Below are 24,861 nucleotides of genomic sequence, written 5' to 3'. Positions count from 1 at the left end.
TTATCCAGTATTTAATGTCCCTGTACTTCAAAGGAGGTGGCAAATCCAGGATTCAACCCTGGGGTTTTACTGATCTGAGTTGGCAGATAACTGCAGAAAATGATGACGGTAATGCTCCACACACTGGGGGGTTGCATTTATATAATGTCTTCCATAAGCACATAACAAAAAGGACTTTACAGCCAATGGAATACTTTTTAAATGTAGTCACTGCTGTAATATGAAAAAACAAAGCTGGTTTTTGCACAGCATGTCCCCCAAAAAATCTTATGACCAGATAATCTTTTTTCTTTTCATGATGTTGATCGAGGCATAAACATTTGTACTATCCTGACCAAAGAATTCAGAACAGGATTAAGTAATTCAGCCCCTCGAGCCTGCTCTGCCATTTGATACTATCATGGCTGATCTCATCTCCATTTTCTCCATAACTTTTCAATCACATCACTAATTAAAAATCTAGCTACCTCTTCCTTAAACTTAGTCAATGCCATTGTGCATTCCACAGACTCTCAACCCTTTAGACTTAACAGACAATCAATTTTTTAATGTATAATTTCAGTTACATCACACTGTAAATTTTTGCTATAAATTCTGTGTGTTAGGATTGAGCCCTCCACTATCACCTGATGAAAGAGCGACACTCCGAAAGCTAGTGTGCTTCCAATTAAACCTGTTGGACTATAACCTGGTTATGTGTGATTTTTAACTTTCAGAGAAGTAATATCTCCTCACCTCGATTATAAATCTGATACCTCTTATCCTAAAACTATACCTCTCAATCTAGATTGATCCACATGAAGAAACTTCCCTTCTACATCTATATTGTCAATCCCCTTTATCAACTTATATACCTCAATTACATCACCTCTCATTCTTCTAAACTCCAGTAAGTATAGGCCTAAACTCCTCATCTCTGAAATCAAAATAGTAAATCTCCTCTGACCTTCCTCCAATGCAACTACATCCTTTCTCAAGAAAGGGGACTAAAACAGTGCACGATACTCTAGATGCACAGATGCACCTGATATCTTGTGCAGTTGCAGCAATACTTGCCTACTTCCCTATCCTCTTCCTTTAGCAATAAATGCCAAAATACTTGGGTTAATTCCCTTTTTCTTCAAACAATGTCATGGGCTCTTTTACAGCCAATAGAAAGAAGGGCTTCAGTTTAAGCTCTCATTACAAAAGTTGGCACTTCCTCAGCGCAGTACAGCACTAGAGTGGGGCTTGAACCCATAATTTTCAGACTTAGAGTGACACCAACATTGCAGGTTCAAATCCCATCCTGGCTGATATTACCATGAAAGTCCCACCTTCTCAACCTCTTCCATTGTCTCAGGCATGATAACCCTTGGCCAAACCAACACTTGTCTGACCACCAATCGTAACCTTCTGACTCAGGTGAAGCAGCTATCAAGTGAGGAATACGATCAGATGTGATTGGTGACCTCTTCAAAAGGGTCAAATAGCTTGCTGGAGTGATGCATTTTTATTCATGTGACCAATGGGAATTTAGCTCATTAATAAATTACAACATTAGGCGAGGAGGCAAGAAACTAGGTCGGAACAGAAATAAAAATGGACACGGTGATCCATTTTGGAAGTTTAAAAACACACTTGACCTTTAGCATAGAAACGAATGAAATAAATGGATTGCAGATAAACACGTGCATGTGGTATAAAACAAAAAAAAACAAAAACAAGAGAAGATAGATTGTGTAATACAGACATGTTAAAAAATCTAAACAACAGTAGTTTTTTTTGTCTGGCCAGAATGTGAAATACATCCATTTAACACAGGAAATTCTCATACTAAATAATAACGTCTTTGTTTGAGCACCCTCGCAGGGTAAACAGACAACGGCAAGATGAAAAACAACTCGCACACAGCTTGGGGAGTGTCAAATTTGGATGTGACTTCTAGATTTGGAATGCTATCACATGCTGCATTCTAAATGTCACAGAATATTCTGGGCTTTTGTAAAATCAGCTTGGTCTGAATCTATTATTCTGTTTTTTGCCCTTTCTCTGGTTGTATGTAGTTGCTTCCAGTCAATACCCATTTCAAGCATCATAAAAGCATCACCGTGGGCGGCACGGTGGCACAGTGGTTAGCACTGCTGCCTCACAGCGCCAGAGACCTGCGTTCAATTCCCGGCTCAGGCGACTGACTGTGTGGAGTTTGCACATCCTCCCAGTGTCTGCGTGGGTTTCCTTCGGGTGCCCCGGTTTCCTCCCACAGTCCAAAAATGTGCAGGTCAGGTAAATTGGCCACGCTAAATTGCCCATAATGTTAGGTGAAGGGGTAAATGTAGTGAAATGGGTCTGGGTGGGTTGCGCTTCAGCGGGTCAGCGTGGACTTGTTGGGTCGAAGGGCCTGTTTCCACACTAAGTAATCTATGTAAAAGACTTACTAATTGTTAAGCTTTTTAACTATACTAGATGTTAAATCTGCCCAGAGTTCAGACATGCCACAGTCCTAGCACTGCCCACAGTTCAGACACTCCACAGTTCTTAGCACAGTTACTAAATCGCAGGAGTGAGCAGGTTAACATCCTCCACTCAATTCAAACCTGCTCATTCTGTTTTTAGGTAACAGGCAATTGCCCAGTGTGTGCAGCAACCTGGCCTCTGAACAGGCAGCCAACAGGCAAATTAAACTAGTGCTGTACAAAGTAAGTATCAGTTACATAAAAAAAGGTTTGCCAAACACAGGTGTTCAGGAATGTCAAAGACTGGTGTGTGTTCTCTTATCTGGACAGTTAAAGCTCTCAGCAAAATCCATGGTCCCAAAAGTAGCCTACACTTGATATCGCACCCTTTTCCTGAAATTTTCATATGGACTTCAATGGGCTGCCCATTCAATTTCACCCAATTTTATTCCCGCTCTCCACATTTTCAGAGAAGCATTTGAAAGGAAAACTACAATATAAAAAGAGGAAAAAAGAAATTTTTATTTGGAGTGATTAGCAGCGTAGAGCAGTTCCCTCAGAGCCTTTTCTAATGATACTCTGTTCACATAAATCAAAAGGATCAAGTCCTCTGAAGTTCCAAATTCCACATCTGTAACATTTGGATCCCCATACCATACCACTTCAAGTTTCAGCTTGGAGTGAATTGGTACTGCTAAACGAAACACTTGTGGTGTCTTTACATTTCCCTTTGTAACATTCTGTTGCTAACATTAAAGTCACTGCTTTTTTAGATTAGATTAGATTACTTACAGTGTGGAAACAGGCCCTTTGGCCCAACAAGTCCACACCGACCCGCCGCAGCGTAACCCACCGATTCCCCTACATTTACCCCTTTACCTAACACTACGGGCAATTCAGCATGGCCAATTCACCTGACGTGCACATCTTTTGGACTGTGGGAGGAAACCGGAGCACCCGGAGGAAACCCACACAGACACAGGGAGAATGTGCAAACTCCACAAATTCCCGAGTCGGGAATTGAACCTGGGTCTTTGGTGCTGTGAGGCAGCTGTGCTAACCACTGTGCCACCATGCCGCCCATATGCTTTTCATATGCTAGCAATTCATAGTCCTACAAATTGACAGATAAACAAGCAAGAGACACTGGTTGGGCCAAAGTACCTTTTCATTAATGAAAAGAAAAGCATATTTGCATGTTTAAAGTATAACAGCAGATTATTTGACCAGGCCTTGCCCTATCCCACTGTTACTTAGTGTCTGTGTGTGTACACAATTTTGCCGTGAGTTACAACTAGGTAGCAAATAGAACCTGGAACCCAGGTTCCTAGACTGAGACTAAGCCCAAATACAATTCCTATTAATCCCAAAATTAATGATAATTATGAGCATGGGTTTTTGCATCAAAGTCAAAAACTGACTCATGTGGACTGCTTTCTAGAATTCACAGGAAGATTAGTCATGAATATTTTGCATCTGCTATGCAACATTCAAGCACAAACAAAATTCTCTTTCCTTCTGCTCACATTTAAATAAACTAAATTTTCTTATCTCCCTAGTTCTGAAAAAAAAATTCATCAGACATTGGCTTTACAAAATATCAACTTCCTGAAGTTAAGCAGATAGAACTAAGCTATACTGTGTCAGTGACAAATGGACCAACTCTCCTCAGACTACAAATAGGATCAGACTTCGACCAGGGGATATTTCCTATCAATTTCCTCAAGAAGCAAGTGTTTTTTTTTATTCTGAGCAATAACAACCTGACAATAAATAAAGCCCTGAATGAACCTTATCAACATTAAAGTTGAAGCTGAAGAAATTTCACCAGTAACTATCAAGTCAAAGAGTTGCATTAAGTAAATGTCACTTCAGATAATTTGTTTTAAGACTGAAAATCAATGATACAAGCATAATTTATAGACGTAATCAGATTAGAATGTCAAGAACAGTCAAGCACAGCTTGCAACCATTTGTAGGGTGGAGGGGGGAAATCTCCTCATCCAAAAAGTATTCAGCACCTGACCAAAGATCCAAGCATCAGGGGAGGGAGCCCACTGAGTTTCACTATGTGGATCACAATTTTACCAAATTAAAATCTCACCAACTACATTTTTTCAATTATTTTAATGGGTTGGTGACGTTATTCATCCTTAACTGTCCTTGACCTGTATGGTTTGCTCAGCCATTCCAGAAGGCAACCAAGTGTCAATCACATTGCTGAGAGTTTGGAGTCACACATAGGCAAAGTAAGAATGGCAGATTTCCTTCCCGAAAGACATTTGTGAACTGAATAAGTTTTTTTTTCCTTACACAACAATCAATGATAACTTCATGATCACTTTCACTGAGATCAGACTCAAATGTATGACTTGAATTCAAATTCCACCAGATGCAATGCTGGGATTTAAACTTGTGTCCCCAAAGCATTAATCTGGGCATTCGGATTATCAGCCCTGTGAGCCTGCAATATGCCATCATCTCCCACTAACCTCTATTGCTTCAGATTATGATGGAAGGAAGGTCCTCAGTGAACTGATCCAATTACGAGCGGCGTACCGCAAGGATCGGTGTTGGGTCCACTGCTGTTTGTCATTTTTGTAAATGACCTGGATGAGGGCTTAAAAGGGTAGGTTAGTAAATTTGCGGGCGACACTAAGGTCAGTGGAGTTGTGGATAGTGACGAACTCCAGAGAGACAGATAGGATGCAGAGGTGGCAAATGGAGTTTAATGTGGACAAGTGTGAGGTGATTCACTTTGGCCGGAGTAATCGGAATGCAAAGTACTGGGCTAATGGTAAGATTCTTGGGAGTGAAGATGAGCAGAGAGATCTCGGTGTCCATGTACACAGATCCCTGAAAGTTGCCACCCAGATTGACAGGGTTGTTAAGAAGGCATAGTGTGTTTTGGCCTATATAAATCGAGGGATTGAGTTCTGGAACCAGGAGGTTATGCTGCTGTTGTACAAAACTCTGGTACGGCCACACTTGGAGTATTGCGTACAGTTCTGGTCACCGCATTATAAGGATGTAGAAGCTTTGGAAAGGGTGCACAGGAAATTTACTGGGATGTTGCCTGGTATGGAAGGAATGTCTTACGAGGAAAGGCTGAGGGCGTTGAGGTTGTTCTCGTTAGAGAGAAGAAGGTTGAGAGGTGACTTAATAGAGACATACAAGATAATCAGAGGGTTAGATAGGGTGGACAGGGAGAGCCTTTTTCCAAGTATGGGGACGGCAAACACGAGGGGACACAACTTTAAAGTGAGGGGAGATAGGTATAACACAGATGTCAGAGGTAGTTTCTTTACTCCGAGAGTAGTAAGGATATGGAATGCTTTGCCTGCATCAGTAGTAGATTTGCCAAATTTAAGTGCATTTAAGTCGTCATTGGACAGGCAATTGGACGTACATGGAATAGTGTAGGTGGGATGGGCTTCAGATTAGTGCGACAGGGTGGCGCAACATCGAGGGCCGAAGGGCCTATACTGCGTTGTAATGTTCTATGTTCTATGTTAAATAGCTGAGCCACACAAACCTTGGGAAATTTGCAGCTGAGAATGTTAGAGTTCATCCCTCACTTGTTTTAGCTGGTCTGCATCAGGAAGTTAACTAAGATTCGTGCTCTCGAAAACTATAGCATTCCCTGCTGAAAATGAATGCACAGGGATTTCAGAGGAAGAGTGCTTCAAAATTGGGAAAGAAAAAGGCTAAGTCCACAGCATATCTCTATTGAAACAAAGATTTTGCAGTTGAGCACAGGATTTTTACGAGTTCTGTCTTTGCAATAAACCTGTCTGAACACCACGGATATTTTAGATCTCCAGGTGAAGTGCAAGTTTTAACTTGAACCTGTTGTAAATTGATGGAAAGGAATTCACTTTCCAACAAAGGTGAAAACAAGGCATGCAATCACTACACAGATTGTAGAGGGGAAATTAACTAAATGTTGAAAGGACAGTTGATTGAGCTTATTTGAAAATTTAGATTGAGAAATCGCTGTTGTGTCACTCAGTCATTTCTCATATACATACCTTGCTCTGGGAATTTAGGTTTTGGCATTTCTCACCAGACTATATCAATTCATTACCAGTGATTAGTTGTGGTGGTGCAGACCACACTGTCACGTGACCTACTCTGGCTCCTGCCCAAATTTCATTTTAGCACCAGCAGCCTGATATCTAGTTAGTGTTGACTTTGGAAAAAAAAGAAACAAGTTCAAAACATGCAGGTGTATATATGACCACCACAACTTCACCACCCTTCAGCTTTCCACCCTATTTAAGGGGTTACTATACAGCAAACAAGGGTGGGAAGCTCGGCCAATTCATCCCCTGTATTCCCCTGTATGGAATGAGCTGCCAAAGGAAGTGGTGGAGCCATGTACAGTTGCAACATTTAAGAGGCATTTGGATGGATAGGAAGGGTTTGGAGGTCTATGGGCCAGGTGCTGGCAGATGGGGCTAGATTGGGTTGGGATATCTGGTCGGCATGGACGGGTTGGACTGAAGGGTCTGTTTCCATGCTGTACATCTCTATGGCTCTAATTATAATTTATTATTAAATCAGATACTTAAAGCCAATTAAAAAGAGAAGAAAGTTTGGGTTGAGAGAAAAAGAAAATTCAGGAAGATTAAAAGAAAAAAGCATTTTTTTAGAATCTTAGGCATCAATTAAAATCTGAAGGTAACAGGAACTTCAGTGTCAGTGAAACTATTTGCCAAAATAAAGACTTATCACTTCATTAGGAAGGCTACTTGAACTGAAATGAACTTGCCAAAACTTGGTCAGTTTAAATCATGTCTGTTGTGTAAGTACAACAGCTTCATATCATGCAATGTGTTTCAGAGTATCAGACTGCAAGATAGTATTGTTGTGAAGCTAATGGTGTAATAGCACTTTTAAAAAATAAATATCTAGAAGTTGTTTGTGATGTATGCATTTGATCTGACCCAATGTTGCTGTGTGATTTGTGATGTGTTAAACCTTAATCAGCCTCAATTATTCTTACAGGTTTAAAGCTGGAGATACAAATATAAAAGCTCACTACTTTATCACAAAGTGAGTAACATTCTTTATTTAAAAAGTTCCTTTGTGTATTTACCAAGCTCATCTCAGCTAAAGAATTCAAATGAAAAATCAAGGAATAGATGAGTATATCCACATTTTCAAATTTACTTGGAGCAACTTTGTGATTTTCAGTCCATATGAACAATGAGGCCAATTCCTTCTGTCATTGATCATGTACTTACTGTGGGGTTGTGGTCCAAACTAACACCAAAGTCACTCCAAGGCCAATTGTTGTTGACAATCTTCCTAAACTGAAAGCATTCTTAAGCCTTTACCCTTGGGCGTAAAAAACGTTTTTGTTTTTAAATAGCTTGACCTTTGAAGAGCTTATGAGTGTGAGTCTTTTTAAGTGTTTTGAATCTGCCCTAAACAGAACAGACATTTAATATCCAAAAAATCCATATACAGTACAATACGTTTTCAATTTTGGTCAGTTGCAGTAGCAACTTGTTCAATTTCCCAGCTGCACACTACATCTCATCAATATGTCCCAAAATCGCAATCTCCACTTCAATGAGCATTCAGATTGCTGGATTTTCTCCAATTCCTAACATTATTCCGGTGTATTTTAACATTACACAAAATATTATGTAAGGCAGCTAACACTTAATTCATTGATATAGCACAATATTCTCAACTAATGTAAAAAAAAACACAACCTTCTGCAATTTTGAAAATTACTCGTCATAGAAAGCAAATCTTTGATATTTTATTTTGTCTCGCCTTCCCTACTGAAGATTCTAATTTGCTGCAAAGTGCTTCCAATGATGGTAGCTATCCATCAACTCTCTGTCCAACGAGCCATTCAATATGGGAAAGTGGAGACAACAAAGCAAAAGCAGATAAATAATCAACTGTGCACAGATTGAGAAGATAAAAGAGGAGGTACAATATGCCATGTTTGCCACATCTGTTTGGAACAAAGGATTATTTTAACAAGTTAATTAAATTACATGATAAGCCCACCATGCGGTGGGTACCAAATACACAATTTTTAATTATTCAAAAGTTTGTGCGAAGATTTGTAACTCGGGTGCTCGTTGTTGTGGTTCTGTTATCCTTAGTAGCCACACACGCAGACAGCAAGCAACATGAATTCGACTGGGACAACACTACTATCATAGGGCAAGCCAGATAGAGAACAGCCAGGATGATGTCGCCTAGCCAGGGGACGAAACATTTGCAACAAAAACTTCCAGCTCGGCGAACGGAACCACAGCATTTTTATTTATACATACATGGGATGAGAGGTTCTAGAGTAGAGTGGTGCTGGAAAAGCACAGCAGTTCAGGCAGCATCAGAGGAGCAGTAAAATCCTCGGATGCTGCCTGAACTGCTGTGCTTCTCCACCACCACTCTACTCCAGAATCTGGTTTCCAGCATCTGCAGTCATTGTTTTTACCACATACATAGGATGTGAGCATCACTGACCAGACCCGCATCAGTTGCCAATCTGTAATTGTTGCATGTGAGCCACACCAGGTTGGCAGATTTCCTTCCCTGAAAAAAATTGCTGAACCAAATGGTTATTTAATAGCAATTGATGGTTGCTGCCATTAGACCAACATTTCTTCCCCCTCCCGCAATGTTTATTTGATTCAAATTTCAGCATCTGCCCACAATGACATCTGAATACATGACCTCAGAATTAAAACCGGTGTTTCTAGAAACTAGCTCTGTGGCATAACCACTAAGCTACCACCTCCCTTTGGGTCAGGAGGATCCCTGTTTTCATCCTTGGCCTGCGTAGAGTTATATGGTCTCAGAGGAAAATCAGGTAGGGGGCAAAATAAAGCAGAGAAAAGAACAGTGATAATGCAGCATTAAAACATCAATCCAGGATGGGATTAGTTTAATCACCAGCCTGTAAAAACAAACATATTTTGTTGGCAGATAAAAGCAATTATTCAATGCAGAAGAAAAGAATTCAGCAAAATAATATTTACAATTTACTTTAAAAATGAGTTCACAGCATCTCCTACCTCATCAAAATATGTAGCGTTTTCAATGCCAGTGGACTTCAGCAGCTGCAAGAAAAATTGATGAACCACAACTCTCAGGTTTTGAAAGTACTGTGCTAACAGAGGTCAATCAATGGCCATGCAATGACATAGCATTCTTAACTAATGATGAGGTTCTTAGTTCACCAGTAATGTGAAGCAATTCTTGTTAACACACTTCTTGTTTCAAGAAATGACTCATCAGCTTTGCTTTGGGACACCAATAACATTCAGGATTCAGTTTCTAATGCTTCACAAAAAAGTGTCAGGCTAAAATATTCTGCAACATGGGGCTGCATGAGTTAGATTTATGTCCACACATTCCGACGTAGGAACTTGCTGATAGTACCAGCTGATAGCACTGCAGCAATCGAAACAGGGCATCTGGGCTGCATATCTTCCAACAAGTTAAAAGGATTGTGAATTTGACAGCACAAGTACAGGATTCTTCCCTTAACAGCATTGCAGGTAAGCATACATCATATGGACAGCAGTGGTCTAAGAAAGCAGCTCACCACGATCTTTGAAGGCAATTATGGATGGGCAATAAATTTGTCCTACCCAACAACAGTCACACCTCATGAATGGATACATTTCGAAAAAAAAATCTAACGTCAATTCTTTTTCACTTTTTTGTATCTGAAAGACTGGATTGAGAAAATTAGCCATCAAGTTTTTTAAAAAACAATTTTAAAAATCTCCATAACTAATACATTAAAGGAATATTTAAATGGTAATATCCAGTGCCTGTGATTCTGATTGTTAGTATTGTAATTTTCTTTTCTAACATTATACTTTACCTCTAAAATTTGAGAGTATATAAACCTAAACAGTTTGGAAACGTATACAGCATGGTGCAAATAATAGTACAATATCTGTACATGAGATTCCTTATTTTAAAAAAAACTTATCAAGGCAATCATGATCACACAATGTTACGTTTCATACCAAACATTCATTGATGCCTACAGTTCAAGGGGTTTTACTTGGCGACTAGCAACTCTTTCCATTGAACCTTAAAAGTAGTTACCCCACCTTTACTGACTCACCAACATTCAGTTCTGGGCCTTACAACATGCCAACTGCATCACTCAATCATTGATGGTTCTTCCACTGGCAGTTGATGTTTCTAGTGGTTTGCCTTGGAAACAGGCCAAACAATAGAAACGTTAAAGACCTGTTTGGGTTGAACCTTAAAAAAACTTCTGCACCTTATTCCAGACCTTCTGTGTGAAAGGGAAAAGAGGCTCTCTGAAGGATAATATGTGATGGTGCTGAAGACTCAGGGTGTCCATAGAAGGATCTCAGTCATAGAGATGTATAGCATGGAAACAGACTCTTCAGTCCCACTTGTCCATGCCGACCAGATATCCCAACCCATTCTAGTCCCACCTGCCAGCACCCGGCCCATATCCCTCCAAACCTTTCCTATTCATATACCCATCCAGATGCCTCTTAAATGTTCTGACGCTCCAGGGAAAACAGCCCCAGCCTGTTCAGCCTCTCCCTATTGCTCAAATCTTCCAACCATGGCAACATCCCTGTGCATCTTTTCTGAACCTTTTCAAGCTTCACAACATCTTTTCCATAGGAAGGAGACTAGAATTGCACACAATATTCCAACAGTGGCCTAACCAATGTCCTGTATACCTGCAACATAGCCCCCCAATTCCTATACTCAATACTCTGACCAATGAAGCAAAGCATACCAAATGCCTTCTTCACTATCCTAAATACCAGCGACTCTACTATCAAGGATCTATGAACTTGCATTCCAAGGTCTCTTTGTTCAACAACACACCCGAGGACCTTACCTTTAAGTGTATAACTCCTGCTAAGATTTGCTTTCCCAAATTGCAGCACCCCACATTTATCTGAATTAAATCCATCAGCCACTTCTCAGCCCATTGGCCCATCTGATCAAGATCCTGTTGTAATCGGAGGTAACCTTCTTCACTGTCCTCTACATCTCCAATTTTGGTGTCATCAGCAAACTTACTAACTACACCTCTTAAGCTCACATCCAAATCTGATTGAGGGGATCGGATTCTCACCACCAGCCAAGCTATTCCTTGGGGTTTGTTTGGAAGCTTTGGCGATTGTCACATATTAAACATATTGTTCTGTTTGAAATAACAAGACTTAAAATACTGTGGTGAGTTTGGATTATATCTATCAGGCAACTTCACATCAATGAACTAAAACGATGAGGAAGACAGCAAGACACTATTTCTGCACAGACATTAGCAGTGCAGCACAATTTGAATTTAGCCACATTTTTGGTCCTGGCTGAGACTGCTGCACAATTTACAAGTGAACATGCCGAGTGCAATTAGCCTCATTGTTATTTTTCTAGCAAATTCTCGTCCATTTTAAGTTATTCTCATTGGAAAGCAAGTTATAACTATTTGGTGCAGAAGTCTATGGTTTACACAATGCTGTATTAGAAAATGTCAACCTGGATCTCAATTTCTCAAAAAGAATAAACTATGCATTTTTGCAACAAAATATTAGCAGCGTGACATTTAAATGAAGGAACAGTTCAGAGAAGGCATAAGAAATCATGAGCTGAAAGACTTCTTGAACAAAAGAAAACAAAATCCTCATGTTAACTTTATAAGAATGCTGGAAAGTAACTTCAAAGCTCTATTTACAAATCCTTCCAAATCCTCACAACCTTCTCCAGGCTCATGTCCAGAGTGGCCTTCCAACTTCACTCTTCCAATGTTGTCTCTTACTTCATACACACCATTCCAATAGCATTGCATTCAGCAAGTATGAATCAAAAACAAATTCTACTTCAGCATAGATATATAATTCTGTCTGCATCCTGCCCATCTTGGTGTTATTGATCTATTCACATCGCTTGTTCTTTCCGAGTTAAGTACTTTACATATCAAACCTGTAATCACCCACTTCTCCAACAGTTGGGACTTGAACCTGTGCCTCCTGGCTCTGATGTAGGAATATTGCCACTGCACCCCAAGACCCAAGACCCCTCTTCTTTCCTGGGTTACATATGAAAAAGATTAACCTGGCCAGATTTGTGCTACAATTGGGAAATGAAAAGCAAAAGATTATGCAAGGAAAGTGGCAATGGGCCATGGTGGACCAGGCACCATGAATCTCACTCAAAAAAAAACAATACCTGAAAAGTGGAAAATTCAGCCCTTTTTTTTTTAAAGGGAACTTTAGTTACTAAAGTGACAAAGTTGATTTTGGAATTAGAATAGCCTTTATGAGTGCAGTGAAAAGTTTGCAATAATTGCCTTTCAATGCCATCTTAGGTACAGATACTTTAAGTGTTGTTACAGAATTGAAAAATACTAACATGTGAGTACAGAGTTTTTAAAAATCTGCTGCTGGCATCACTGCATCTTTAGTACTACACTATTATTATTTGTTCTAGCATTTTAATGCAAGCAGCAAAAAAATTTTAAAAATGATTTGCCAGGTGACCCCGAAAGGTATCATACTTGCCTTCACAGTCCAAAGGTTAATGTGGTGTGATCACTCTAGTATCTCAGCCAATAACACAGACATAGAAAAATAAAACTTCCAAATCACAAGGTTTGTCATGCCCACATACTGGAAATACTCCCTCACATTCTTGCTGCATTGCTTTCATTAAATTCTGAAAGCTTCTTGTCGCTGGAAGCATTCCTGAGATTTGCATTTATAATATATCTGCTGTTCTAAACTGCACAGCACTGAGCAAAACGTGCACAAACAGCTTTACTCCGAACTAATGCAATAATTTTTATTAACATTACTAACTTATTAATTTGCAATAATCATCCTTACTCAGTTCATTTGGCTTGCACTTATTTCTATGCTCATCACATTTCCAAATTTTGAGATGTTTTAAGTTATTTCCAAATTAATATTGGCCTTGGCTTTTGGAAAAGTAACAAAATGGTATGAAAAATACAGATAGACAGTTCACTTTTGTTTTACAAACATAAGTATTTCAATAGAATTAAAGTTATGCCAATTTTTGTTTGCTTATATACTCTTGTGGCATAAGAGTAAAGTGTGTTTTGCTTAAAGTCTAGCAGTTTAACCAATCAATCAAATTGCATGTGGAACACTGTCTCATACTTGCCTTTAAATAAGATAAAGTTAGGGGTCTAAGCTATCTCCTTGATATGTTTTGATGGGGTTTAGTCTGGTCCACCACACATTTACACCTTATAAACCTTGAAAGCTTTGAGCTCTTGTGGTGTCCCTACCTCTGATCCAGAAGGCCTAGCTTTAAGACTTCCTCTAGAGGTGGGTCATAACACATCCAAACAGTTGATTAAAATATATTACACTGGAGTTATTTTACATTTTAAAATACAATGTAGGAATTTAATACATTTCATTTACCAACAAATTTAGAAATACAGAAGGAAAACGTGACTTACAATAGTGTACCCTCTTGCTCGCTGCTGACTCGGATTCCCAAATCTCCCATTCCCTGATCGCTGCAGATCCTTCTGCCCCTTAAACCCCCAGCTTGCAGCCTTCACAGAGGAGGCGGCTTAGGAAAGTGCCTGAGCTCAGACTTCACCAATACACTGCGGTGTAATGGAAGGGGGAGGAAAAGGAAGGACTGGGCCCCATACAACGCCAAGATGACCAGCCCCAACATGTTTGCGTGGATTGGAGAGGTGGTGGTAACCTGCAATGTATTCACACCGTTCCTTAAAAAAAACTGAGCAATACTGTGCAGCTTCGCAGTGCATTAGCAGTGTTGGCATATGCTATGGGATGAGAAATTGGCTTTAGAATGGGTGGAAAAGAAAATGTCAGGAGTTGCCATTGTTTTTCACAATGGAGCAGGCAGAAGAGCGAGGACCACTAGAAATATAGCACTGAGAAGCAGTCAAATAGCAACTCACTTGACTTATTTAGCTTTAGCAATGGCTGTTTTCATTTCACAGTTTGAATAACTCTTATTCAACACCTTTTTAACTCAGCAGAAATATCACGTTATGGATGCTTGCACTGATCCCACCAGTCGTGCAATAAGGGTCCCAGACCAGTTGCTCTTCTCTTTCAAAACTTAGTAAAATTTCTTTCTAAACTTGCCCTGCCTAAGGAGTTTAATGTTTCATTAATTGGAGGGGAATGGATTGCCAGCTCTACACTCAAGTCACTCCCGCCTTTACACAGGGAAGAGTTACATGCTGCCTGGGAATGTTATATTGAAAGCTCATCCATGCCGAACTGTGTCCCTATGGACTTTTTGAAAATCTACCCTAATGATGCAAAATAGGAGAAAGCTTAGATTCCCTACAGTATGGAAACAGGCCCATCGATCCAACAAGTCCATGTCAACCCTCTAAAGAGTTACCCCACCAGACCCATTCCCCTACTCTATATTTACCCCTGACTAACGCACCTAACACTATGGGCAATTTAGCATGGCCAATTCACTTGACCTGCACATCTTTAGATTGTGGAGGAAACCAGAGCATCTGGAGAGACACAGGGAGAATGTGCAAACTCCACGCAGACAGTCGCCCGAGGCAGGAATTGAACCCAAGTCCCTGGTACTGCAAGGCAGCAGTGCTAACTACTGAGCCATCTGGGAGCTACAGTTCTTAACTTCTTAAAATGTGCAATTCTGGTCTCCTTCCTATCAGGAGAATGTTGTGAAACTTGAAAGGGTTCAGAAAAGATTTACAAGGATGTTGCCAGGGTTGGAGGATTTGAGCTATAGGGAGAGGCTGAATAGGCTGGGGCTGTTTTCCCTGGAGTGTCAGAGGCTGAGGGTTGACCTTATGGAGGTTTATAAAATCACAAGGGGCATGGATAGGATAAATAGACAAAGTCTATTCCGTGGGGTAGGGAAGTCCAGAACTAGAGGGCATAGGTTTAGGGTAAGAGGGGAAGATATAGAATAGACCTAAGGGACAACCTTTTCATGCAGAGATACATGTAAGGAATGAGCTGCTACAGGATGTAGTGGAGGCTGGTACAATTGCAATATTTGAAAGGCGTTTGGATGGGTATATGAATAGGAAGGGTTTATAGGGATAATGGGCCAAGTGCTGGCAAATGGGACTAGATTAGGTTGGGGTAGCTGGTCAGCATGGACAAGTTGGACTGAAGGGTCTGTTTCTGTGTTGTACCTCTCTAGGACTGTAAAATGTCATCTTTGAGCCACTGTTATGAGGCATTGGGGAGTCTTGGGCTATACAGTTAAGGCAATTAAAAAGAAAAGTACAATCCTTGCCTCACACAAGGTTTTATTCAATTGTGTTAGTCTGCTGTGTGCAATTTTGGGTCCTTTATCAGACCTTGCTAAAAGTCCCTTGTTATTTAAAATTTGGTTTGGTGAGTCTATTACAAACCAAATGACTTTAACCAGCCTACTTTCACCTATTTAGAGCTGGCATCTGGCACCCGGGGATGCTTAGTGCCAGCCAGAAGTAAACAATACAGGTAAATGACAATAGCCTTTCACACTATCAGTCTGAAACTCATTTCTACTAAAATTCTTCCACCCCCAAAGACTTTCACGACTTCACCAATACCAGAGCATTAAATGCTCTGATTTTTAAAAAAGCATTTCTTATAAATTATTTTGAATGTCTGGAAGTTTGTTTTTATTTTAAATGTTATGACATCAGTATGCAGGAAGCTCTCTACTTCCTCGTCATATTGTCCTTTGGGGAGTTTCCACAACAGTTGGATGACTTTCTGCCTGAAGGCAGCAGAGGCCTTCACAAATAAATGGGCTTGATCACTTAGCCAAACTTAATGGTGCTGGATGCTTTACTTTTATTTCATAACACAGGATTCTCACGTGTTGGCCTTTATGAAGATACACCTGTTAAAATGAACAGGCAGAGACCTGGATTCAATTCCCGCCTCAGGCGACTGACTGTGTGGAGTTTGCACATTCTCCCTGTGTCTGCGTGGGTTTCCTCTGGGTGCACCCGTTTCCTCCCACAGTCCAAAAATATGCAGGTTAGGTGAATTGGTCATGCTAAATTGCCTGTAGTGTTAGATGACGGGGTAAATGTAGGAGAATGGGTCTGGGTGGGTTGCGCTTCGGAGGATTGGTGTGGACCTGTTGGGCCGAAGGGCCTGTTTCCACACTGTAAGTAATCTAAATCTAAACTCAAGTGCAGGCTGTCTCAAATGATGTGTGTCTTCAAAAATTGGAACTAAAGTGTGCGTGCACTCATGTTTATAACCAAGAAAAATTGGCATCAAATTTAGTTTCAATTGGCCATGAGCCATTGACAGAGTACAGCAAAAACTTCAAGTCAATTTTTAAGTTGTCACCAGTGTTACTACCAAACAAAAAAAAAGCACCAAACAACCAATCTTCAGGATGTCAACATAATAATCTGCTGTTTCCAGTTGTGGATGGAAACTTGAAGAGATGTAGTCATACATATTCACATCCTGTTATATTTTAATTTCAAACTTTTTTTTTGCATCTTTGATCTGCATTTTCTCAACAAACCTGACTTGAGATAGTTCCCAGATTGTTGTGATTTTTCATTCAGGCGTTGGTGGGCAGGGCTGGGGTTAGTAGGAATTATAACCGCATCACTGGAAACAATTCAAATGCAGCCAAATGAATGTGGAGAAGACTTGCCTCAGTGCTCTGGAAATTTGTCCCAGCTGTTTAAAAATGGAATAGAGAATCAAAAACCAGTTCACCATCCTCAGGCACCCACACGCTCTCTCCATGCAGGGAGGCAGTGGGGTTATGGTAATGTCACCAGACTAGTGGTCCAGAACTTCAAGCCAATGTTCTGGAGTCACCATGGAAAATGGTGAAATTTTAACTAAATAAAAACTAGAATAAAACATCTGGCCTAATGGTGACCATTGTCAATTGCTTTTAAAAAAAATCTGATTCACTGATGTCCTTTACGGAACGAAGCCTGCCACTGTGACTCTAGATGCATAGCAAATATTGTTGACTTTTAACCACCTTCTGGACAATTTAGAGTTGGCAATAAATGCTGGACTATTCAGCAGCACCCGCATTGGATTAAATTTTTTAAAATGGTGCGCACCGTGACATATCATGTTAAATGCTCAGAGAGGACAAAAAGAGGAATTGTACTGAGTAAACTATTGAAGTTACAGGCTGACAACTGCTTAGGTTCTGATGAATTTCAATAGTGTTGTTAAAAGAAGTGGCTGGTAAGTTGATATATTGGTGTTAACTTTCTACAACTGGCTTGATTCAAGGAGGATTCCATTAGACTGGAGGACAGCAAATGTAGCTCCTTCACTCAATGAGGGAGGGGGACAGAAAGTAAGGAACTACAGGCCAATTATCTTAACATCAGAGATACATTATCTATCATAAAGATAGTTATAGCAGGGCACTTGAATAAGTTTAAGATAATCAGAGGCAATATCAGAGACAAATAAATCATATTTGATCAATCCAGTCGCGTTCTTCGAGGAAGCAATGCACAGTGAATAAAGGGGAACGAGTAGACATTCGGAGCTGAGCTTTCCAGAATGTATTTGGTAAGATGCTGTATCAACTGGTTATTTCAGAAAACAAAGGCTCATGGTGTACAGGGTTGCATACTGGCTTTGTTAGAAGATTGACTGCCGAGCAGAGGGTCGATATAAATGGGCCTTTTACAGGTTGGCAAAATGTAATGAGTGATGTGGCAAGTGATTTGGTGCTGGGAACTTGAATGAAAGCAAAATACTGTGAATGCTGGAAATGTGAAACATAGAACATAGAACAATACAGCACAGAACAGGCCCTTCGGCCCACGATGTTGTGCTGAACATTTGTCCTAGCTTAAGCACCCATCCATGTACCTATCCAATTGCCGCTTAAAGGTCACCAATGATTCTGACTCTGCCACTCCCACAGGCAGCACATTCCATGCCCCCACCACTTTCTCGGTAAAGAAATTACCCCTGACATCCCCCTTATACCTTCCACCCTTCACCTTAAATTTATGTCCCCTTGTAACACTCTGTTGTATCCGGGGAAAAAGTTTCTGACTGTCTACTCCATCTGTTCCTCTAATCATCTTATAAACCTCTATCAAGTCACCCCTCATCCTTCGCCGTTCCAATAAGAAAAGGCCTAGCACTCTCAACCTATCCTCGTACGACCTATTCTCCATTCCAGGCAACATCCTGGTAAATCTTCTCTGCACCCTCTCCAAAGCTTCCACATCTTTCCTAAAGTGAGGCGACCAGAACTGCACACAGTACTCCAAATGTGGCCTTACCAAGGTCCTGAACAGCTGCAACATCACTTCACGACTCTTGAATTCAATCCCTCTGCTAATGAATGCTAATACACCATAGGCCTTCTAACCTGAGTGGCAACTTTCAAAGATCTATGAACATTGACCCCAAGATCCCTCTGCTCCTCCACCTTACTAAGAACCCTACCGTTAACCCTGTATTCCGCATTCTTATTTGTCCTTCCAAAATAGACAAACTCACACTTGACAGGATTGAACTCCATCTACCACTCCTCAGCCCAACTCTGCATCATATCTAAGTCCCTTTGCAGCCGACAACAGCCCTCCTCACTATCCACAACTCCACCAATCTTCGTATCATCTGCAAATTTACTGACCCACCCTTCGACTCCCTCTTCCAAGTCATTAATAAAAATTACAAACAGCAGAGGACCCAGAACTGATCCCTGCGGAACTCCACTTGTAACTGGGCTCCAGGCTGAATATTTACCATCTACCACCACTCTCTGACTTCGACCGGTTAGCCAGTTCTCTATCCAACTGGCCAAATTTCCTTCTATCCCATGCCTCCTGACTTTCCACATAAGCCTACCATGGGGAACCTTATCAAATGCCTTACTAAAATCCATGTACACTACATCCACTGCTCTATCCTCATCCACATGCTTGGTCACCTCCTCAAAGAATTAGTAAGACTTGTAAGGCAAGACCTACCCCTCACAAATCCATGCTGGTTGTCACTAATCAAGCAGTGTCTTTCCAGATACTTGTAAATCCTATCCTTCAGTACCCTTTCCATTATTTTGCCTACCACCGAAGTAAGACTAACTGGCCTGTAATTCCCGGGGTTATCCCTATTCCCTTTTTTGAACAGGGGCACAACATTCGCCACTCTCCAGTCCCCTGGTACCACCCCCGTTGACAGTGAAGACAAAAAGATCACTGCCAACGGCTCTGCAATTTCCTCTCTTTCTTCCCACATAATCCTAGGATATATCCTGTCAGGCCCGGGGGACTTGTCTATCCTCAAGTTTTTCAAAATGCCCAACACATCTTCCTTCCTAACAAGTAACTCTTCTAGCTTACCAGTCCGTTTCACACTCTCCTCTTCAACAATACGGTCCTTCTCATTTGTAAATACTGGAGAAAAGTACTCATTCAAGAAACAAAGAGAATGCTGGAGAAACTCAGAGACAGAGTTAAGATTTTGAGTCCTGAAGTTAAGTCGTCATACGGGACTTGAAATGTTAACTCGATTTCTCTTTCCACAAGTGCTGCCAGACCTTTTCAGTTTCTCCAGTATTCTGAGTCAGGAACTCTACTGTTGTAGAATTTATTGTCAATGAGTTGGATGAAGGGATATGATTTGATTTGTTGTCGTCACGTGTACCAAGATAGTGAAAAATGTGTTGTTTTGCATGCTCTGTAGGCAGATTGTATCATTAAAAAGTACATCAGGGTAGCAGAATACAACATTACAGCCACACAGAAGCTGCAGAAATAGACCAACATTAACAGTTGAGAGGTCCTTTCTAAAGTCTGTTAACAGCAGGGAAGAAGCAGTTCTTGAATCTATTTGTAGGTGTATTCAAACTTGTATATCTTCTGCCTGACATTAGAAGGTAGAAGAGAGTATAACTAAGGTGGAAGGGGACTCTGGTTATGTTGGTTGGTTTCCAGAAGCAGCAGGAAGTATCGATGGAATCAATAGCTAGTTTGTGTGATAGACTGGGCTGTGCTTGCGACTCTAGTTTCTTGCAGTTTTGGGAAGAGCAGTTGCCATACACACTGTGATGCACCCAGTTTAGGATGTTTTCTGTGCAGCAAGATGGAAGGTACGATTGCTAAAAATTTGCTAGATGACAGAAGGTGGTTACCAAAACATATCGATAGGCTGAATGGGCAAAAACATGACAAATGAGGTAAAACTTGGGGAAAAATGTCAAATTGTCCATTTTATGAGGAAGAATATATTAAAACACATTATCTAAATGGTGACAGATTGAAGAGCTTTTCAATCAAGGGTAATCTGGATCGTCTATGAATCACAAAAGGTTTGCAGACATGTCCAGCAAGAAATTAGGAAAACAAAGACAGAATGTTAGAATTTGTTGGAGGAGAGCCGAATACAAAATTAGGGAGGTTATGCCTTTGGTTTACTGGATACTGCAGTTGGATATCATTACCAAAAGGAAAAGAACATGAATAAATTGAAGAAAAAAATTTAAAATGTAAGAAATATGCAGTTATTGGAATAAAATTACAAATCCTAATGGTGAGGATTTTCTGCAGGTTGGACAGGGAATTTAAACAAAAAGGAGGAAGCATCATCTTCCTGAACTATTGCAACCCTACCTGTTCCCATTATCTCCACTGATTTTTTTTATTAAATGCAGCACAATATCTGTAATATCATCATCACTAGTCACATTGTATCCTTTAAGAACTTTTAAAACGTAGTTTGCAAACTGATCACAATTTTCTATCTTCCTCCCACCGCAACTCTACAAGATCAGCGATAATTACAGCTGCGCAAATTCATCTGGCCTGTGTTTTTTCAATTTCATTCTTGGGCCACAGGTATTGCTAGCAAGGTCAGTATTTATTATCCATCTCAGAATATGATGGGTTAATCTACACTTTAGTTCATCCATACAGAATGGCATTGAACTACCACAGCTTCCTGTAGCATCCAAATTAGTTCCAAAATGATTGCATAATTTATATTTTCACTTTGTTCATTACATGCATTAATTACACTTAGTCTTAAGAGGTTCCATGTGTTTATTATCTTTGGGTGAGGCAAGCATCCTAAGCGCAGGCTAAAAATTATTCAGTAGTTTGAAGTGCTCTCACAAACTGAATAATCAACACTATCTTTTCCATTCACTGACATAACTTGAAAAGCTTATTCCTCAGGTGCTTCTTTTCAAGGCTAAAAAACTCAAATGCAAGCTCAGCATAGTCTAATGTAGACACAGTTATAACAAAAAGGAGTTAAACTCATTATCATATTCATGAGTTAATTCATCAACAGATCACAAACTGCTGATAGGTAACCACAGTTTACTTGAAGTTCACAGAATACACTATGCTAGCTGCAATGATAATGGTTTCACAATCAAAAAATACACTTGTTTTTAACATTCTTTGAAGTTATTACTTGCAGGCTGCTCAAATAGATTCCTGGTCCCCATGAACATCTGCACCTTTCAAAATACATGCCTTCACTATTACAAAATAAAACAGATTACATTTCATTAAAAATGCACATGGATGGGCCTGGTATTTGCTGTACGGATGTCAGTCCTGTCAATACTACTAGATAAATGGACATCAATTGTTAGCACCTACGCAAGTGCAGTTAAACAGAAATTGTCGAAAGGTTGTCGTCAGAGCCGCCCTGTACCTTCAAAAGGAGAACCATTAGTCTTCAGAAGTCAGATTAACATTGAAATCATCGAGGAGAAAGTGAGGACTGCAGATGCTGGAGATCAGAGCTGAAAATGTGTTGCTGAAAAAGCGCAGCAGGTCAGGCAGCATCCAAGGAGCAGGAGAATCGACGTTTCGGGCATGAACCCTTCTTCAGGAATGAGGAGAGTGTGCCAAGCAGGCTAAGATAAAAGGTAGGGAGGAGGGACTTGGGGGAGGGGCGTTGGATTGCCAAGCAGGCTAAGATAAAAAGGTAGGGAGGAGGGTCTTAGGGGAAGGGGCGTTCCACCTATCCTCCTTCCACCTATCGCATTTCCAAAGCCCCTCCCCCAAGTCCCTCCTCCCTACCTTTTATCTTAGCCTGCTTGGCACACTCTCCTCATTCCTGAAGAAGGGCTCATGCCCGAAACGCCGATTCTCCTGCTCCTTAGATGCTGCCTGACTTGCTGCACTTTTCCAGCAACACATTTTCAGCTCTGAACATTGAAATCAGTTAAGACTTAAACTTATTATCTGTTTACGGTCACACTGGAAACTGATGGATAATGTTCACAGAAGGCAAAACAGGAAATACAAATTCCATTCAAATCAATGAACAAAATATAAATTAAAAATAGGAACTATTTTCAGAAAATACATTTTAAAATTGGCAAACCTTCAGATGTTTTTCAGTAGAGACTCCACATTTTGAAAGATAATTTGCTAGAACCAGAGAGGTTGCTCTGAAGTAATTTACTGAACCATTCTAATCTCATTTAGTCTAGATTAAATAAGGTTTAAATCTAAGACAATAAGATATTAGAAGCAGGATTAGGTGTTCTGGCCCATCGAGTCTGCTTCAGCATTTGATCATGGCTGGTATGTTTCACAACCTCATTCTCCTGCCTCCAACCCATAACCTTTGATTTCCTTAACAATCTAGAAGGTTTCTCTCTCACAAACAGTCTTAAAGAAACTCAATGATGAAATTTATATTTCTTTTTTGCCATCTGAGGTTTTTCAATGGATTGATGAATCTGTCTCATTGCTGCCTGCAATGTTCTGGATGCCAAAGTTTCCCTATTAAAGACTCAAATTCAGACCAATATCACAATAGGGACAGTTGCACTCCAGAGCCTGTAAAAACTTTGCCAATACTTCTCCAGGGATGCTTCACGGCTCGCCAGGAAATTCAGGCTAATAGATTTAAGCCTGTAATTTTAACATGGCAGTTATTTAGAAAAAAATCTATGCTTCAAAAGTTCTCATTACTTGATAATTTTATTAGCACTATAGATTTGTACATGCCCACAATACTTAAACGGCCAAAGGATTTGATTTTTCATTCAAAAGCTTCAGGATAACAAGACGAGACCACATTGTAGATGAGTTATACAGACACAGTTGCCAGTCAAAGTATTCATTAAAACAAAGAACGGGCTGAATTATTGCATAAATGTACGGAAGAATTTCTGTAATGAGCAATCTGAAGTTTTCAAGATATGGCAGGAAAGGAGAAATGAGAATTATTGGGTCAGCCACGATCTCATTGAATGGTGGAGTGGACAGAGTGGGCCATATGCAGCCATCTGCTCTTACATCTTTAGTCTTATGATCCCGAGGTCTGACCTACATGGAGTTTATTCTTATTTCATATTCAAGTATGAATGTTTAGAGTGCACTGCGTGGTATTCAGCACATCAGAGATCTTTTATGCTCTTGTATTCTGGAGAGCGCAGTTCCTGCCTGACAGTGAGATAAGAAGGGATGAGAAAGTGAGGTCTGCAGATGCTGGAGATCAAAGTTGAAACTTTGTTGCTGGAACAGCACAGCAGGTCAGGCAGCATCCAGTGCCTGACCTGCTGTGCTGTTCCAGCAATAAAGTTTCAACTAAGAAGGGATGGTCAGACTTGGGATGAGAAGGATGAAAGTGAGGCACTAACACACTCAAAAGAGTTAACAGTCCTGTCTGAGCAACTAAGACCTGTTCTTTGGAGGAAACCATTGCTGCCATTATTAAACAGAGTGATAAATCATGGATTTCTTGCTAAATGGAAGGTTTAGGTGTGCACTAATTGGATGATGAATTTTAGTCATGCCTGTTCTTACAATTCAGTGTTATTTATTTATGTCATTTCCAATCAATGGATCAGCTAGTTATGTTTGGCATTGCGCATTTTGCCAACTGTATCACTTCACATAGTTGTTTTCGGGGACAAGAGATGGTACTGTTAATGGCAACAGCTTACGATTTGCTTTAAAATTGTAGGTACAGTTTCTGGCAGGATTGTAGGAAACAAGCTTTTAGAATCACTCACCTGCATTTGACTGACATCTGTGACATTTTCACGAAAAAAGTCGAGTGTGCAGGATCTGGCAACATCAAATGACTGAAGTACAGTTTTAACTAACTATATTAAAATTATAGCCTTCTGGATTTAGGAATTTGAGGAATTAAAGTTTCTTATTAACTTTAAAATCACATTTCTGGATTTGCTTGGAAAAGTTCTGTCAAACAAAGTGTCACTCTATGAGTGAAGTCATACATTTTCAATGATTGAAGAAATTAACTATGGTCTGCAAAGTAATATACTCATTGGCAGTCACAGTCAATGTGCAACAGTCTGCACTTGCAGATCACCTTTAAGTTAGGAAGACATCGCAAGAAAAAAAATATCACCTTTGAGGGATCAAACCACTGAGGGAAATGCTATGAAAACCTCAGTCTCCTCAGAAGAAAGAGGA

The 24,861-nt window shown here is 40.2% G+C and overlaps 1 protein-coding gene across 4 annotated transcripts in view; it reads right to left on the bottom strand.

The window, feature by feature from the left end:
• Positions 1-24,861, bottom strand: part of pik3cb (phosphatidylinositol-4,5-bisphosphate 3-kinase, catalytic subunit beta) — a 190,337-nt gene that overhangs the window by 127,563 nt on the left and 37,913 nt on the right. The window contains exon 3 of one of the 4 annotated variants that reach the window (XM_043702028.1): positions 16,971-17,131. The exons of the other annotated variants lie outside the window; for them this stretch is intronic. The gene's annotated coding sequence lies outside the window, so the exon portion shown is untranslated. The remainder of the gene's footprint in view (positions 1-16,970; positions 17,132-24,861) is intronic. 4 annotated transcript variants of the gene reach the window in all.

The sequence above is a fragment of the Chiloscyllium plagiosum genome, chromosome 13, assembly GCF_004010195.1.
Source record: "Chiloscyllium plagiosum isolate BGI_BamShark_2017 chromosome 13, ASM401019v2, whole genome shotgun sequence".
Classification (NCBI taxonomy): domain Eukaryota; kingdom Metazoa; phylum Chordata; class Chondrichthyes; order Orectolobiformes; family Hemiscylliidae; genus Chiloscyllium; species Chiloscyllium plagiosum.
This window is presented reverse-complemented; position numbering and strand designations above follow the sequence as displayed.